A 2,406-nucleotide genomic window follows, 5' to 3' on the forward strand; every position below is an offset into this window, starting at 1 on the left:
ATAATTAATATTAAAAAATGTCTATATGGGTATATGGAGCTCTGTATCAGAAAATGGAGCTCCTACCCCTGTATAGATATATTAATCAGGGCAGAATGTTGGACCTAAAAACAACATGGTGTTCAAAGGTGGAGATTCACAATACGTATTTTTGTTCTTCCATCTTTTATATCACAAATAGATAGTTAAGAAAGCCAAAGAATGCCATCTTTCACTCCCACTTTATGTGATGGGTTTATCCTCTTTATGGTCTATATGAGTACTTGGTTTTCACACTTTTCAGATCTGGTGAAGTCTTCGGACTTTTGCAGTGGTTATTTCTGTATCCAGTGGTTCGAAAGAAGCGGCAGGATGCGGTGTTTCGGTGCCCAAGGCATAAATCGCAAATTGCTACCAAGCAGTAACACAATTTTATAGAAATGACAGCCCTGCACTACACGATGCAGAGCACATACAGTAGGTGTCCATGTCTATAGTAGAAGCTCTTGTGGGAGTCCAAGTGTCTAAGAACAGAAGATGTTTAATATTGTGCCCCCTTTTTCCCTAACTTGCATTACTCCCTAAGCAGCTGCCTTCCTACCCTGCTTTATCTTTGTCCTGGCTTTGTTCTAGAGTCTGGCCCCAGGATGTTGGCTTGTTGTACGTAAGGATACATATACTCTCTAGTAAATACATTTTTCCTGCAGACAGATGGAAACACCTAAAAGATGTAACCGTTTTAGGTCGGGAGGGGAGTACATTATCAGATTTCATTCCTTAGAGAGGCCTCAATACAATTTTGACATATATTAAAGTCTTAGTGCATATTTATTGCCCAGTTAAATAAGGTTTATTTATGTAAAACTTTGCATCTTCCTTAAGTTTCTGAAGAACTGAATATGGCTAAATCTAACAGATGAGATTTAATATGGCTGGGACCTGATAGGTCCGTATAACTCTGCCTCAATGCCCCATGGTATGTGTGAGAAGCAAAATTAACAATCAGGCTTGCGATTGCTTTGGCGGCATCATATGCTTCATATGCTGTAGTATTGAAGTTGACAGCAGTACTGCAGGCGGCAAGTTATCCTTAGCCAAAATCTTGACGGTGGTAATGCAACAATGGACTGCGTATGCGCCGGGAAAATCTCAATATGGAGATCTAAATATAAAGTGGATCAACTACTAGCTATGAGATTTTTCTGTTCTGGAATGTAGTTTGGGACTTCATCGGAGTACCAGAATGAAAAATGCCAGAGCAAGCTCCGAACAAGGAGGGGATTAGGATAATATTCAACTCTAAAGCCTGCAAAACTGGGAATGCAGCTCTGGACTACAATATAGAAAAATTCAATGTATTTATAAAGGTAATAAGATATTCTTTATGGAAACTGTGAAATGTAGTTTAAACGTGAACATACGTTTAACTAGTCATATCTACATGATCTGTGTATAGCTGGGTCGTATAATCTGTGTGCAAGAACCAAAAAACATGGCTAGCATATGCCATCTCTTTACGATCGGTGGGCGTCCGACCTCTAGGATCGCCACTATCCAAAAAATAAAAGTAGGCCACAGTGTTGATTTAGAGCCGCCACCCCTGCACAGTTTTGCATTGGCCATGTGCTGGGAAAAACAGTGAAGGTGACGTAGCCCAAAAAGAAGCGTTGCATCCCTTTAATTCTCGGGATCGGCGGGGGTCTCAGAAGTTTGACACCCACCGATCATAAAGTAACGGCATATCCTGACGATATGCCATGACTTTATAAGATGGGAATACCACTATAAAGGGGTTGCTCATTAGGGTATATGAAGTCAGAAGGGGTGTACCCCTCTCTAGTCAGGGTGCGGAGACTCTGAATAGAGCAGCTATCACTCTGAAAGTTTACCATATATTACGTTGTTGCAGGGGAAATGTGTAGAAGCTCACAGCTTCAGTAGTCGGATCCACCGCCATCAGCTGATCACCAGGGAGCATTCTTTTGAGGATCTTGGTGAAAGCAGTAGGAAAAAGGTTTGAAATAACAGGAGATTTTGATTAAATAATTTAATAAAATAATTTCCTCATTGTATATTTATGATATAAAAGAATAAATGATATACATAGATACTCCATACTGACTTTGCTTATGTTGATAGTAAGTGGGGATAAAGGTCATGTGTGGTACGTGGTCATGAGTCTTAAGGACAAAGAGCAAAACATTTGAACATAAATTTATAGAATTTCACAGTTAACGTGGTGTTCCCAACTCAAAGTTCGATCTCTGTGGACTGCAAGGTCCATTTGGCTTATTCCTTGCACAGCGATGCTCCTGGCCGTTTGCTATGCATGGGGCTGTGTTGTATTTTCCGGCACAGCAGGTGGCCGGGAGCATCGCTGTGCAGAGAAATGCTGTGCAGGAGCCGCAGAGCTTCATTCTAAAGATC

The 2,406-nt window shown here is 40.9% G+C and overlaps 1 long non-coding RNA gene across 1 annotated transcript; it reads right to left on the reverse strand.

The window, feature by feature from the left end:
- Positions 1–327: 327 nt before the first annotated feature.
- LOC142657106 (uncharacterized) lies at positions 328–1,955 on the reverse strand. Its single transcript, XR_012849809.1, has 3 exons — positions 1,869–1,955; positions 581–700; positions 328–503 (listed from the first exon to the last, which is right to left on the reverse strand). It is a non-coding gene; the product is annotated as an uncharacterized LOC142657106 (long non-coding RNA).
- Positions 1,956–2,406: the final 451 nt, after the last annotated feature.

This window comes from Rhinoderma darwinii, chromosome 7 (genome assembly GCF_050947455.1).
Source record: "Rhinoderma darwinii isolate aRhiDar2 chromosome 7, aRhiDar2.hap1, whole genome shotgun sequence".
Classification (NCBI taxonomy): domain Eukaryota; kingdom Metazoa; phylum Chordata; class Amphibia; order Anura; family Rhinodermatidae; genus Rhinoderma; species Rhinoderma darwinii.